The following is a 16,186-nucleotide window of genomic DNA, read 5'->3' as shown; positions in this document are numbered from 1 at the left end:
AATTACTTTTTAGCTGGCTTTGGTGCCTTGGACATGAGCTAGGACCTTAAAGTTCTGCATGAAACGAGGACTAGCAGCCAAGCTGCACGGGAGAATGTGAAAAGTGTTCATATGTAGTAAAAACCTGAGAAATCCGTCCGTTTTCGTCATTTGTTATCGAATCGACTTAAAGCCAGATCGTCAAATTGGCCCCTCTTTTCTCTGAAACGGTTGTACTTATCGTCTGCAAAGCTATGTCGCGTGCTGCGGTATGCGGAGACAATAAAATCACCATAGTAGAACACAGATGAAGCTTCTAAGTTGATATAATAGCCAGTAAGAAGTAGTACACTTCCAGTTTTAGGTATCGATTATTGACTTTTTAGCTGGCTTTGATTATCTGGACATGAGCTAGGACCTTAAGATTCTGCATGAAAGGAGGACTAGCAGCCGAGTTGCAAGGGACAATGTGAAAAGTGTTCATATGTAGTAAAAACCTGAGAAATCCGTCCGTTTTCGTCATTTGTTATCGAATCGACTTAAACCCGATCGTCACAATGACCGCTCTTCCCTCTGAAACGGTTGTACTTATCGTCTGCAAAGCTATGTCGCGTGCTGCGGTATGCGGAGACTGTAAAAGCACCATAGTAGAACACAGATGAAGCTTCTAAGTTGATGTAATAGCCAGTAAGAAGTAGTACAATTCAAGTTTTATGTATTGATTATTGACTTCTTAGCTGGCTTTGGTGCCTTGGACATGAGCTAGGACCTTAAGATTCTGCATGAAATTAGGACTAGCAGCCGAGTTGCACGGGAGAATGTGAAAAGTGTTCATATGTAGTAAAAACCTGAGAAATCCGTCCGTTTTCGTCATTTGTTATCGAATCGACTTAAAGCCAGATCGTCAAATTGGCCCCTCTTTTCTCTGAAACGGTTGTACTTATCGTCTGCAAAGCTATGTCGCGTGCTGCGGTATGCGGAGACAATAAAATCACCGTAGTAGAACACAGATGAAGCTTCTAAGTTGATATAATAGCCAGTAAGAAGTAGTACACTTCAAGTTTTAGGTATCGATTATTGACTTTTTAGCTGGCTTGTTGCCTTGGACATGAGCTAGGACCTTAAGATTCTGCATGAAAGGAGGACTAGCAGCCGCGTTGCACGGGAGAATGTGAAAAGTGTTCATATGTAGTAGAAACCTGAGAAATCCGTCCGTTCTCGTCATTTGTTATCGAATCGACTTAAAGCCAGATCGTCAAATTGGCCCCTCTTTTCTCTGAAACGGTTGTACTTATCGTCTGCAAAGCTATGTCGCATGCTGCGGTATGCGGAGACACTAAAAGCACCATAGTAGAACACAGATGAAGCTTCTAAGTTGATGTAATAGCCAGTAAGAAGTAGTACAATTCAAGTTTTAGGTACTGATTAATTACCTTTTAGCTGGCTTTGGTGCCTTGGACATGAGCTAGGACCTTAAAGTTCTGCATGAAACTAGGACTAGCAGCCAAGCTGCACGGGAGAATGTGAAAAGTGTTCATATGTAGTAAAAACCTGAGAAATCCGTCCGTTTTCGTCATTTGTTATCGAATCGACTTAAAGCCAGATCGTCACATTGGCCGCTCTTCTCTCTGAAACGGTTGTACTTAACGTCTGGAAAGCTATGTCGGGTGCTGCGGTATGCGGAGACACTAAAAGCACCATAGTAGAACACAGATGAAGCTTCTAAGATGATGTAATAGCCAGTAAGAAGTAGTACAATTCAAGTTTTAGGTATCGATTATTGACTTTTTAGCTGGCTTTGGTGCCTTGGACATGAGCTAGGACCTTAAGATTCTGCATCAAAAGGAGGACTAGCAGCCGAGTTGCACGGGAGAATGTGAAAAGTGTTCATATGTAGTAAAAACCTGAGAAATCCGTCCGGTTTCGTCATTTGTTATCGAATCGACTTAAAGCCAGATCGTCAAATTGGCCCCTCTTTTCTCTTAAACGGTTGTACTTATCGTCTGCAAAGCTATGTCGCGTGCTGTGGTATGCGGAGACACTAAAAGCACCATAGTAGAACACAGATGAAGCTTCTAAGTTGATATAATAGCCAGTAAGAAGTAGTACAATACAAGTTTTAGGTATCGATTATTGACTTTTTAGCTGGCTTTGGAGCCTTGCACATGAGCTAGGACCTTAAGATTCTGCATCAAAAGGAGGACTAGCAGCCGAGTTGCACGGGAGAATGTGAAAAGTGTTCATATGTAGTAAAAACCTTAGAAATCTGTGCGTTTTCGTCATTTGTTATCGAATCGACTTAAAGCCAGATCGTCAAATAGGCCCCTCTTTTCTCTTAAACGGTTGTACTTATCGTCTGCAAAGCTATGTCGCGTGCTGCGGTATGCGGAGACAATAAAATCACCATAGTAGAACACAGATGAAGCTTCTAAGTTGATATAATAGCCAGTAAGAAGTAGTACACTTAAAGTTTTATGTATCGATTATTGAATTTTTAGCTGGCTTTGGTGCATTGGACATGAGCTAGGACCTTAAGATTCTGCATCAAAAGGAGGACTAGCAGCCGAGTTGCACGGGAGAATGTGAAAAGTGTTCACATGTAGTAAAAACCTGAGAAATCCGTCCGTTTTCGTCATTTGTTATCGAATCGACTTAAAGCCAGATCGTCACATTGGCCGCTCTTCTCCCTGAAACGGTTGTACTTATCGTCTGGAAAGCTATGTCGCGTGCTGCGGTATGCGGAGACACTAAAAGCACCATAGTAGAACACAGATGAAGCTTCTAATATGATGTAATAGCCAGTAAGAAGTAGTACAATTCAAGATTTAGGTATCGATTATTGACTTTTTAGCTGGCTTGTTGCCTTGGACATGAGCTAGGACCTTAAGATTCTGCATGAAAGGAGGACTAGCAGCCGAGTTGCACGGGAGAATGTGAAAAGTGTTCATATGTAGTAAAAACCTGAGAAATCCGTCCGTTTTCGTCATTTGTTATCGAATCGCCCTAATGCCAGAACGTCACATTGGCCGCTCCTCTAACTGAAACGGTTGTACTTACCGTCCTCAAAGCTATGTCGCGTGCTGCGGTATGCGGAGACACTAAAAGCACCATAGTAGAACACAGATGAAGCTTCTAAGTTGATGTAATAGCCAGTAAGAAGTAGTACAATTCAAGTTTTAGGTAATGATTATTGACTTTTTAGCTGGCTTTGGTGCTCTGGACATGAGCTAGGACCTTAAGATTCTGCATTAAAGGAGGCCTAGCAGCCGCGTTGCACGGGAGAATGTGAAATGTGTTCATATGTAGTAGAAACCTGAGAAATACGTCCGTTTTCGTCATTTGTTATCGAATCGACTTAAAGCCCGATCGTCACATTGGCCGCTCTTCTCTCTGAAACGGTTGTACCTATCGTCTGCAAAGCTATGTCGCGTGCTGCGGTATGCGGAGACAATAAAATCACCATAGTAGAACACAGATGAAGCTTCTAAGATGATGTAATAGCCAGTAAGAAGTAGTACAATTCAAGTTTTAGGTATCGATTATTGACTTTTTAGCTGGCTTTGGTGATCTGGACATGAGCTAGGACCTTAAGATTCTGCATCAAAAGGAGGACTAGCAGCCGAGTTGCACGGGAGAATGTGAAAAGTGTTCATATGTAGTAAAAACCTGAGAAATCCGTCCGTTTTCGTCATTTGTTATCGAATCGACTTAAAGGCAGATCGTCAAATTGGCCCCTCTTTTCTCTTAAACGGTTGTACTTATCGTCTGCAAAGCAATGTCGCGTGCTGCGGTATGCGGAGACAATAAAACCACCATAGTAGAACACAGATGTAGCTTCTAAGTTGATATAATAGCCAGTAAGAAGTAGTACACTTCAAGTTTTAGGTATCGATTATTGACTTTTTAGCTGGCTTTGGTGCCTTGGACATGAGCTAGGACCTTAAGATTCTGCATCAAAAGGAGGACTAGCAGCCGAGTTGCACGGTAGAATGTGAAAAGTTTTCATATGTAGTAAAAACCTGAGAAATCCGTCCGTTTTCGTCATTTGTTATCGAATCGACTTAAAGCCAGATCGTCACATTGGCCGCTCTTCTCTCTGAAACGGTTGTACTTATCGTCTGGAAAGCTATGTCGCGTGCTGCGGTATGCGGAGACACTAAAAGCACCATAGTAGAACACAGATGAAGCTTCTAAGATGATGTAATAGCCAGTAAGAAGTAGTACAATTCAAGTTTTAGGTATCGATTATTGACTTTTTAGCTGGCTTTGATTATCTGGACATGAGCTAGGACCTTAAGATTCTGCATGAAAGGAGGACTAGCAGCTGAGTTGCACGGGACAATGTGAAAAGTGTTCATATGTAGTAAAAACCTGAGAAATCCGTCCGTTTTCGTCATTTGCTATCGAATCGACTTAAACCCGATCGTCACAATGACCGCTCTTCCCTCTGAAACGGTTGTACTTATCGTCTGCAAAGCTATGTCGCGTGCTGCGGTATGTGGAGACTGTAAAAGCACCATAGTAGAACACAGATGAAGCTTCTAAGTTGATGTAATAGCCAGTAAGAAGTAGTACAATTCAAGTTTTATGTATTGATTATTGACTTCTTAGCTGGCTTTGGTGCCTTGGACATGAGCTAGGACCTTAAGATTCTGCATGAAATTAGGACTAGCAGCCGAGTTGCACGGGAGAATGTGAAAAGTGTTCATATGTAGTAAAAACCTGAGAAATCCGTCCGTTTTCGTCATTTGTTATCGAATCGACTTAAAGCCAGATCGTCACATTGGCCGCTCTTCTCTCTGAAACGGTTGTACTTAACGTCTGGAAAGCTATGTCGGGTGCTGCGGTATGCGGAGACACTAAAAGCACCATAGTAGAACACAGATGAAGCTTCTAAGATGATGTAATAGCCAGTAAGAAGTAGTACAATTCAAGTTTTAGGTATCGATTATTGACTTTTTAGCTGGCTTTGGTGCCTTGGACATGAGCTAGGACCTTAAGATTTGCATGAAAGGAGGACTAGCAGCCGAGTTGCACGGGAGAATGTGAAAAGTGTTCATATGTAGTAAAAACCTGAGAAATCCGTCCGTTTTCGTCATTTGTTATCGAATCGACTTAAAGCCAGATCGTCAAATTGGCCCCTCTTTTCTCTTAAACGGTTGTACTTATCGTCTGCAAAGCTATGTCGCGTGCTGCGGTATGCGGAGACAATAAAATCACCATAGTAGAACACAGATGAAGCTTCTAAGTTGATATAATAGCCAGTAAGAAGTAGTACAATACAAGTTTTAGGTATCGATTATTGACTTTTTAGCTGGCTTTGGAGCCTTGCACATGAGCTAGGACCTTAAGATTCTGCATCAAAAGGAGGACTAGCAGCCGAGTTGCACGGGAGAATGTGAAAAGTGTTCATATGTAGTAAAAACCTTAGAAATCTGTCCGTTTTCGTCATTTGTTATCGAATCGACTTAAAGCCAGATCGTCAAATAGGCCCCTCTTTTCTCTGAAACGGTTGTACTTATCGTCTGCAAAGCTATGTCGCGTGCTGCGGTATGCTGAGACAATAAAATCACCATAGTAGAACACAGATGAAGCTTCTAAGTTGATATAATAGCCAGTAAGAAGTAGTACACTTAAAGTTTTATGTATCGATTATTGAATTTTTAGCTGGCTTTGGTGCATTGGACATGAGCTAGGACCTTAAGATTCTGCATCAAAAGGAGGACTAGCAGCCGAGTTGCACGGGAGAATGTGAAAAGTGTTCACATGTAGTAAAAACCTGAGAAATCCGTCCGTTTTCGTCATTTGTTATCGAATCGACTTAAAGCCAGATCGTCACATTGGCCGCTCTTCTCTCTGAAACGGTTGTACTTATCGTCTTGAAAGCTATGTCGCGTGCTGCGGTATGCGGAGACACTAAAAGCACCATAGTAGAACACAGATGAAGCTTCTAATATGATGTAATAGCCAGTAAGAAGTAGTACAATTCAAGTTTTAGGTATCGATTATTGACTTTTTAGTTGGCTTGTTGCCTTGGACATGAGCTAGGACCTTAAGATTCTGCATGAAAGGAGGACTAGCAGCCGAGTTGCACGGGAGAATGTGAAAAGTGTTCATATGTAGTAAAAACCTTAGAAATCTGTGCGTTTTCGTCATTTGTTATCGAATCGACTTAAAGCCAGATCGTCAAATAGGCCCCTCTTTTCTCTTAAACGGTTGTACTTATCGTCTGCAAAGCTATGTCGCGTGCTGCGGTATGCGGAGACAATAAAATCACCATAGTAGAACACAGATGAAGCTTCTAAGTTGATATAATAGCCAGTAAGAAGTAGTACACTTAAAGTTTTATGTATCGATTATTGAATTTTTAGCTGGCTTTGGTGCATTGGACATGAGCTAGGACCTTAAGATTCTGCATCAAAAGGAGGACTAGCAGCCGAGTTGCACGGGAGAATGTGAAAAGTGTTCACATGTAGTAAAAACCTGAGAAATCCGTCCGTTTTCGTCATTTGTTATCGAATCGACTTAAAGCCAGATCGTCACATTGGCCGCTCTTCTCTCTGAAACGGTTGTACTTATCGTCTTGAAAGCTATGTCGCGTGCTGCGGTATGCGGAGACACTAAAAGCACCATAGTAGAACACAGATGAAGCTTCTAAGTTGATATAATAGCCAGTAAGAAGTAGTACAATACAAGTTTTAGGTATCGATTATTGACTTTTTAGCTGGCTTTGGAGCCTTGCACATGAGCTAGGACCTTAAGATTCTGCATCAAAAGGAGGACTAGCAGCCGAGTTGCACGGGAGAATGTGAAAAGTGTTCATATGTAGTAAAAACCTTAGAAATCTGTGCGTTTTCGTCATTTGTTATCGAATCGACTTAAAGCCAGATCGTCAAATAGGCCCCTCTTTTCTCTTAAACGGTTGTACTTATCGTCTGCAAAGCTATGTCGCGTGCTGCGGTATGCGGAGACAATAAAATCACCATAGTAGAACACAGATGAAGCTTCTAAGTTGATATAATAGCCAGTAAGAAGTAGTACACTTAAAGTTTTATGTATCGATTATTGAATTTTTAGCTGGCTTTGGTGCATTGGACATGAGCTAGGACCTTAAGATTCTGCATCAAAAGGAGGACTAGCAGCCGAGTTGCACGGGAGAATGTGAAAAGTGTTCACATGTAGTAAAAACCTGAGAAATCCGTCCGTTTTCGTCATTTGTTATCGAATCGACTTAAAGCCAGATCGTCACATTGGCCGCTCTTCTCCCTGAAACGGTTGTACTTATCGTCTGGAAAGCTATGTCGCGTGCTGCGGTATGCGGAGACACTAAAAGCACCATAGTAGAACACAGATGAAGCTTCTAATATGATGTAATAGCCAGTAAGAAGTAGTACAATTCAAGATTTAGGTATCGATTATTGACTTTTTAGCTGGCTTGTTGCCTTGGACATGAGCTAGGACCTTAAGATTCTGCATGAAAGGAGGACTAGCAGCCGAGTTGCACGGGAGAATGTGAAAAGTGTTCATATGTAGTAAAAACCTGAGAAATCCGTCCGTTTTCGTCATTTGTTATCGAATCGCCCTAATGCCAGAACGTCACATTGGCCGCTCCTCTAACTGAAACGGTTGTACTTACCGTCCTCAAAGCTATGTCGCGTGCTGCGGTATGCGGAGACACTAAAAGCACCATAGTAGAACACAGATGAAGCTTCTAAGTTGATGTAATAGCCAGTAAGAAGTAGTACAATTCAAGTTTTAGGTAATGATTATTGACTTTTTAGCTGGCTTTGGTGCTCTGGACATGAGCTAGGACCTTAAGATTCTGCATTAAAGGAGGCCTAGCAGCCGCGTTGCACGGGAGAATGTGAAATGTGTTCATATGTAGTAGAAACCTGAGAAATACGTCCGTTTTCGTCATTTGTTATCGAATCGACTTAAAGCCCGATCGTCACATTGGCCGCTCTTCTCTCTGAAACGGTTGTACCTATCGTCTGCAAAGCTATGTCGCGTGCTGCGGTATGCGGAGACAATAAAATCACCATAGTAGAACACAGATGAAGCTTCTAAGATGATGTAATAGCCAGTAAGAAGTAGTACAATTCAAGTTTTAGGTATCGATTATTGACTTTTTAGCTGGCTTTGGTGATCTGGACATGAGCTAGGACCTTAAGATTCTGCATCAAAAGGAGGACTAGCAGCCGAGTTGCACGGGAGAATGTGAAAAGTGTTCATATGTAGTAAAAACCTGAGAAATCCGTCCGTTTTCGTCATTTGTTATCGAATCGACTTAAAGGCAGATCGTCAAATTGGCCCCTCTTTTCTCTTAAACGGTTGTACTTATCGTCTGCAAAGCAATGTCGCGTGCTGCGGTATGCGGAGACAATAAAACCACCATAGTAGAACACAGATGTAGCTTCTAAGTTGATATAATAGCCAGTAAGAAGTAGTACACTTCAAGTTTTAGGTATCGATTATTGACTTTTTAGCTGGCTTTGGTGCCTTGGACATGAGCTAGGACCTTAAGATTCTGCATCAAAAGGAGGACTAGCAGCCGAGTTGCACGGTAGAATGTGAAAAGTTTTCATATGTAGTAAAAACCTGAGAAATCCGTCCGTTTTCGTCATTTGTTATCGAATCGACTTAAAGCCAGATCGTCACATTGGCCGCTCTTCTCTCTGAAACGGTTGTACTTATCGTCTGGAAAGCTATGTCGCGTGCTGCGGTATGCGGAGACACTAAAAGCACCATAGTAGAACACAGATGAAGCTTCTAAGATGATGTAATAGCCAGTAAGAAGTAGTACAATTCAAGTTTTAGGTATCGATTATTGACTTTTTAGCTGGCTTTGATTATCTGGACATGAGCTAGGACCTTAAGATTCTGCATGAAAGGAGGACTAGCAGCCGAGTTGCACGGGACAATGTGAAAAGTGTTCATATGTAGTAAAAACCTGAGAAATCCGTCCGTTTTCGTCATTTGCTATCGAATCGACTTAAACCCGATCGTCACAATGACCGCTCTTCCCTCTGAAACGGTTGTACTTATCGTCTGCAAAGCTATGTCGCGTGCTGCGGTATGTGGAGACTGTAAAAGCACCATAGTAGAACACAGATGAAGCTTCTAAGTTGATGTAATAGCCAGTAAGAAGTAGTACAATTCAAGTTTTAGGTATCGATTATTGACTTTTTAGCTGGCTTTGGTGCCTTGGACATGAGCTAGGACCTTAAGATTTGCATGAAAGGAGGACTAGCAGCCGAGTTGCACGGGAGAATGTGAAAAGTGTTCATATGTAGTAAAAACCTGAGAAATCCGTCCGTTTTCGTCATTTGTTATCGAATCGACTTAAAGCCAGATCGTCAAATTGGCCCCTCTTTTCTCTTAAACGGTTGTACTTATCGTCTGCAAAGCTATGTCGCGTGCTGCGGTATGCGGAGACAATAAAATCACCATAGTAGAACACAGATGAAGCTTCTAAGTTGATATAATAGCCAGTAAGAAGTAGTACAATACAAGTTTTAGGTATCGATTATTGACTTTTTAGCTGGCTTTGGAGCCTTGCACATGAGCTAGGACCTTAAGATTCTGCATCAAAAGGAGGACTAGCAGCCGAGTTGCACGGGAGAATGTGAAAAGTGTTCATATGTAGTAAAAACCTTAGAAATCTGTCCGTTTTCGTCATTTGTTATCGAATCGACTTAAAGCCAGATCGTCAAATAGGCCCCTCTTTTCTCTGAAACGGTTGTACTTATCGTCTGCAAAGCTATGTCGCGTGCTGCGGTATGCTGAGACAATAAAATCACCATAGTAGAACACAGATGAAGCTTCTAAGTTGATATAATAGCCAGTAAGAAGTAGTACACTTAAAGTTTTATGTATCGATTATTGAATTTTTAGCTGGCTTTGGTGCATTGGACATGAGCTAGGACCTTAAGATTCTGCATCAAAAGGAGGACTAGCAGCCGAGTTGCACGGGAGAATGTGAAAAGTGTTCACATGTAGTAAAAACCTGAGAAATCCGTCCGTTTTCGTCATTTGTTATCGAATCGACTTAAAGCCAGATCGTCACATTGGCCGCTCTTCTCTCTGAAACGGTTGTACTTATCGTCTTGAAAGCTATGTCGCGTGCTGCGGTATGCGGAGACACTAAAAGCACCATAGTAGAACACAGATGAAGCTTCTAATATGATGTAATAGCCAGTAAGAAGTAGTACAATTCAAGTTTTAGGTATCGATTATTGACTTTTTAGTTGGCTTGTTGCCTTGGACATGAGCTAGGACCTTAAGATTCTGCATGAAAGGAGGACTAGCAGCCGAGTTGCACGGGAGAATGTGAAAAGTGTTCATATGTAGTAAAAACCTGAGAAATCCGTCCGTTTTCGTCATTTGTTATCGAATCGCCCTAATGCCAGAACGTCACCTTGGCCGCTCCTCTAACTGAAACGGTTGTACTTACCGTCCTCAAAGCTATGTCGCGTGCTGCGGTATGCGGAGACACTAAAAGCACCATAGTAGAACACAGATGAAGCTTCTAAGTTGATGTAATAGCCAGTAAGAAGTAGTACAATTCAAGTTTTAGGTATTGATTATTGACTTTTTAGCTGGCTTTGGTGCTCTGGACATGAGCTAGGACCTTAAGATTCTGCATTAAAGGAGGCCTAGCAGCCGCGTTGCACGGGAGAATGTGAAATGTGTTCATATGTAGTAGAAACCTGAGAAATACGTCCGTTTTCGTCATTTGTTATCGAATCGACTTAAAGCCCGATCTTTACATTGGCCGCTCTTCTCTCTGAAACGGTTGTACTTATCGTCTGCAAAGCTATGTCGCGTGCTGCGGTATGCGGAGACAATAAAATCACCATAGTAGAACACAGATGAAGCTTCTAAGATGATGTAATAGCCAGTAAGAAGTAGTACAATTCAAGTTTTAGGTATCGATTATTGACTTTTTAGCTGGCTTTGGTGATCTGGACATGAGCTAGGACCTTAAGATTCTGCATGAAAGGAGGACTAGCAGCCGAGTTGCACGGGAGAATGTGAAAAGTGTTCATATGTAGTAAAAACCTGAGAAATCCGTCCGTTTTCGTCATTTGTTATCGAATCGCCCTAATGCCAGAACGTCACATTGGCCGCTCCTCTAACTGAAACGGTTGTACTTACCGTCCTCAAAGCTATGTCGCGTGCTGCGGTATGCGGAGACACTAAAAGCACCATAGTAGAACACAGATGAAGCTTCTAAGTTGATGTAATAGCCAGTAAGAAGTAGTACAATTCAAGTTTTAGGTATTGATTATTGACTTTTTAGCTGGCTTTGGTGCTCTGGACATGAGCTAGGACCTTAAGATTCTGCATTAAAGGAGGCCTAGCAGCCGCGTTGCACGGGAGAATGTGAAATGTGTTCATATGTAGTAGAAACCTGAGAAATACGTCCGTTTTCGTCATTTGTTATCGAATCGACTTAAAGCCCGATCGTCACATTGGCCGCTCTTCTCTCTGAAACGGTTGTACTTATCGTCTGCAAAGCTATGTCGCGTGCTGTGGTATGCGGAGACAATAACATCACCATAGTAGAACACAGATGAAGCTTCTAAGATGATGTAATAGCCAGTAAGAAGTAGTACAATTCAAGTTTTAGGTATCGATTATTGACTTTTTAGCTGGCTTTGGTGATCTGGACATGAGCTAGGACCTTAAGATTCTGCATCAAAAGGAGGAAAAGGAGGACTAGCAGCTGAGTTGCACGGGAGAATGTGAAAAGTGTTCATATGTAGTAAAAACCTGAGAAATCCGTCCGTTTTCGTCATTTGTTATCGAATCGACTTAAAGCCAGATCGTCAAATTGGCCCCTCTTTTCTCTGAAACGGTTGTACTTATCGTCTGCAAAGCTATGTCGCGTGCTGCGGTATGCGGAGACAATAAAATCACCGTAGTAGAAAACAGATGAAGCTTCTAAGTTGATATAATAGCCAGTAAGAAGTAGTACACTTCAAGTTTTAGGTATCGATTATTGACTTTTTAGCTGGCTTTGGTGCCTTGGACATGAGCTGGGACCTTAAAATTCTGCATTAAAGGAGGACTAGCAGCCGAGTTGCACGGGAGAATGTGAAATGTGTTCATATGTAGTAGAAACCTGAGAAATCAGTCCGTTTTCGTCATTTGTTATCGAATCGACTTAAAGCCAGATCGTCACATTGGCCGCTCTTCTCTCTGAAACGGTTGTACTTATCGTCTGCAAAGTTATCTCGCGTGCTGCGGTATGCGGAGACAATAAAATCACCATAGTAGAACACAGATGAAGCTTCTAAGATGATGTAATAGCCAGTAAGAAGTAGTATTATTCAAGTTTTAGGTATCGATTATTGACTTTTTTGCTGGCTTTGGTGATCTGGACATGAGCTAGGACCTTAAGATTCTGCATCAAAAGGAGGACTAGCAGCCGAGTTGCACGGGAGAATGTGAAAAGTGTTCATATGTAGTAAAAACCTGAGAAATCCGTCCGTTTTCGTCATTTGTTATCGAATCGACTTAAAGCCAGATCGTCAAATTGGCCCCTCTTTTCTCTGAAACAGTTGTACTTATCGTCTGCAAAGCTATGTCGCGTGCTGCGGTATGCGGAGACAATAAAATCACCATAGTAGAACACAGATGAAGCTTCGAAGTTGATATAATAGCCAGTAAGAAGTAGTACACTTCAAGTTTTAGGTATCGATTATTGACTTTTTAGCTGGCTTGTTGCCTTGGACATGAGCTAGGACCTTAAGATTCTGCATGAAAGGAGGACTAGCAGCCGCGTTGCACGGGAGAATGTGAAATGTGTTCATATGTAGTAGAAACCTGAGAAATCCGTCCGTTTTCGTCATTTGTTATCGAATCGACTTAAAGCCAGATCGTCACATTGGCCGCTCTTCTCTCTGAAACGGTTGTACTTATCGTCTGCAAAGCTATGTCGCGTGCTGCGGTATGCGGAGACAATAAAATCACCATAGTAGAACACAGATGAAGCTTCTAAGTTGATATAATAGCCAGTAAGAAGTAGTACACTTCAAGTTTTAGGTATCGATTATTGACTTTTTAGCTGGCTTTGGTGCCTTGGACATGAGCTAGGACCTTAAGATTCTGCATCAAAAGGAGGACTAGCAGCCGAAATGCATGGGAGAATGTGAAAAGTGTTCATATGTAGTAAAAACCTGAGAAATCCGTCCGTTTTCGTCATTTGTTATCGAATCGACTTAAAGCCAGATCGTCAAATTGGCCCCTCTTTTCTCTGAAACGGTTTCACTTATCGTCTGCAAAGCTATGTCGCATGCTGCGGTATGCGGAGACACTAAAAGCACCATAGTAGAACACAGATGAAGCTTCTAAGTTGATGTAATAGCCAGTAAGAAGTAGTAAAATTCAAGTTTTAGGTACTGATTAATTATTTTTAGCTGGCTTTGGTGCCTTGGACATGAGCTAGGACCTTAAAGTTCTGCATGAAAGGAGGACTAGCAGCCAAGCTGCACGGGAGAATGTGAAAAGTGTTCATATGTAGTAAAAACCTGAGAAATCCGTCCGTTTTCGTCATTTGTTATCGAATCGACTTAAAGCCAGATCGTCAAATTGGCCCCTCTTTTCTCTGAAACGGTTGTACTTATCGTCTGCAAAGCTATGTCGCGTGCTGCGGTATGCGGAGACAATAAAATCACCATAGTAGAACACAGATGAAGCTTCTAAGTTGATATAATAGCCAGTAAGAAGTAGTACACTTCAAGTTTTAGGTATCGATTATTGATTTTTTATCTGGCTTTGGTGCCTTGGACATGAGCTAGGACCTTAAGATTCTGCATCAAAAGGAGGACTAGCAGCCGAGTTGCACGGGAGAATGTGAAAAGTGTTCATATGTAGTAAAAACCTGAGAAATCCGTCCGTTTTCGTCATTTGTTATCGAATCGACTTAAAGCCAGATCGTCACATTGGCCGCTCTTCTCTCTGAAACGGTTGTACTTATCGTCTGGAAAGCTATGTCGGGTGCTGCGGTATGCGGAGACACTAAAAGCACCATAGTAGAACACAGATGAAGCTTCTAAGATGATGTAATAGCCAGTAAGAAGTAGTACAATTCAAGTTTTAGGTATCGATTATTGACTTTTTAGCTGGCTTTGGTGCCTTGGACATGAGCTAGGACCTTAAGATTCTGCATCAAAAGGAGGACTAGCAGCCGAGTTGCACGGGAGAATGTGAAAAGTGTTCATATGTAGTAAAAACCTGAGAAATCCGTCCGTTTTCGTCATTTGTTATCGAATCGACTTAAAGCCAGATCGTCAAATTGGCCCCTCTTTTCTCTGAAACGGTTGTACTTATCGTCTGCAAAGCTATGTCGCGTGCTGCGGTATGCGGAGACAATAAAATCACCATAGTAGAACACAGATGAAGCTTCTAAGTTGATATAATAGCCAGTAAGAAGTAGTACAATACAAGTTTTAGGTATCGATTATTGACTTTTTAGCTGGCTTTGGAGCCTTGCACATGAGCTAGGACCTTAAGATTCTGCATCAAAAGGAGGACTAGCAGCCGAGTTGCACGGGAGAATGTGAAAAGTGTTCATATGTAGTAAAAACCTTAGAAATCTGTCCGTTTTCGTCATTTGTTATCGAATCGACTTAAAGCCAGATCGTCAAATAGGCCCCTCTTTTCTCTGAAACGGTTGTACTTATCGTCTGCAAAGCTATGTCGCGTGCTGCGGTATGCGGAGACAATAAAATCACCATAGTAGAACACAGATGAAGCTTCTAAGTTGATATAATAGCCAGTAAGAAGTAGTACACTTAAAGTTTTAGGTATCGATTATTGACTTTTTAGCTGGCTTTGGTGCATTGGACATGAGCTAGGACCTTAAGATTCTGCATCAAAAGGAGGACTAGTAGCCGAGTTGCACGGGAGAATGTGAAAAGTGTTCACATGTAGTAAAAACCTGAGAAATCCGTCCGTTTTCGTCATTTGTTATCGAATCGACTTAAAGCCAGATCGTCACATTGGCCGCTCTTCTCTCTGAAACGGTTGTACTTATCGTCTGGAAAGCTATGTCGCGTGCTGCGGTATGCGGAGACACTAAAAGCACCATAGTAGAACACAGATGAAGCTTCTAATATGATGTAATAGCCAGTAAGAAGTAGTACAATTCAAGATTTAGGTATCGATTATTGACTTTTTAGCTGGCTTTGGTGATCTGGACATGAGCTAGGACCTTAAGATTCTGCATGAAAGGAGGACTAGCAGCCGAGTTGCACGGGAGAATGTGAAAAGTGTTCATATGTAGTAAAAACCTGAGAAATCCGTCCGTTTTCGTCATTTGTTATCGAATCGCCCTAATGCCAGAACGTCACATTGGCCGCTCCTCTAACTGAAACGGTTGTACTTACCGTCCTCAAAGCTATGTCGCGAGCTGCGGAATGCGGAGACACTAAAAGCACCATAGTAGAACACAGATGAAGCTTCTAAGTTGATGTAATAGCCAGTAAGAAGTAGTACAATTCAAGTTTTAGGTATTGATTATTGACTTTTTAGCTGGCTTTGGTGCTCTGGACATGAGCTAGGACCTTAAGATTCTGCATTAAAGGAGGCCTAGCAGCCGCGTTGCACGGGAGAATGTGAAATGTGTTCATATGTAGTAGAAACCTGAGAAATACGTCCGTTTTCGTCATTTGTTATCGAATCGACTTAAAGCCCGATCGTCACATTGGCCGCTCTTCTCTCTGAAACGGTTGTACTTATCGTCTGCAAAGCTATGTCGCGTGCTGCGGTATGCGGAGACAATAAAATCAACATAGTAGAACACAGATGAAGCTTCTAAGATGATGTAATAGCCAGTAAGAAGTAGTACAATTCAAGTTTTAGGTATCGATTATTGACTTTTTAGCTCGCTTTGGTGATCTGGACATGAGCTAGGACCTTAAGATTCTGCATCAAAAGGAGGACTAGCAGCCGAGTTGCACGGGAGAATGTGAAATGTGTTCATATGTAGTAGAAACCTGAGAAATCCGTCCATTTTCGTCATTTGTTATCGAATCGACTTAAAGCCCGATCGTCACATTGGCCGCTCTTCTCTCTGAAACGGTTCTACTTATCGTCTGCATAGCTATGTCGCGTGCTGCGGTATGCGGAGACACTAAAAGCACCATAGTAGAACACAGATGAAGCTTCTAAGATGATGTAATAGCCAGTAAGAAATAGT

The sequence above is a fragment of the Schistocerca gregaria genome, unplaced genomic scaffold, assembly GCF_023897955.1.
Source record: "Schistocerca gregaria isolate iqSchGreg1 unplaced genomic scaffold, iqSchGreg1.2 ptg000327l, whole genome shotgun sequence".
Lineage (NCBI taxonomy): Eukaryota > Metazoa > Arthropoda > Insecta > Orthoptera > Acrididae > Schistocerca > Schistocerca gregaria.
The sequence above is the reverse complement of the archived record's forward strand: the minus strand, read 5'-3'. Positions refer to the sequence as shown.